The 408-nt window shown below is 40.0% G+C and overlaps 1 pseudogene; it reads right to left on the reverse strand.

Annotated features, from left to right (window-relative positions):
- LOC107572815 (ran GTPase-activating protein 1-like) overlaps window positions 1–408 on the reverse strand; it is a 16337-nt pseudogene that overhangs the window by 2691 nt on the left and 13238 nt on the right.

The following is a 408-nucleotide window of genomic DNA, read 5'->3' on the forward strand; positions in this document are numbered from 1 at the left end:
ATGAAAAAGTTTGAAAAAGATTACAAGCTGTTCCACACACAGCTTTCACAGAATTGTTAGCTAAACACATTCAGCACAGGAGAACCGCGCCGGTAAAATACTTCCGTGAAATGTGGTAATAATGTAAAGCTGATGTAATCCTAAATCTGCACCACAATCAGGATTTAGCAACAATAACTGTGTGGAAATGACAGAAAATCAGCATAAAATGGCATTCATAACCAATTTTAGTTACAAGATATTTCCAAGTGAAACAAGAAGAGACTATACGTAAACAAACTAGACTAAACGTTTGTACCTTCAACAGCCCGAGCATCACCAGCAACGACGACATGAAACTCAAGCCCTGGAAGGAAGGAGTGAGGAAGGCTTTACTGAGCACTGCGTCTGAAACACACACACACACAC

The sequence above is a fragment of the Sinocyclocheilus grahami genome, unplaced genomic scaffold (assembly GCF_001515645.1).
Source record: "Sinocyclocheilus grahami isolate Dianchi unplaced genomic scaffold, SAMN03320097.WGS_v1.1 scaffold1815.1, whole genome shotgun sequence".
In the NCBI taxonomy this organism is placed as follows: Eukaryota; Metazoa; Chordata; class Actinopteri; order Cypriniformes; family Cyprinidae; genus Sinocyclocheilus; species Sinocyclocheilus grahami.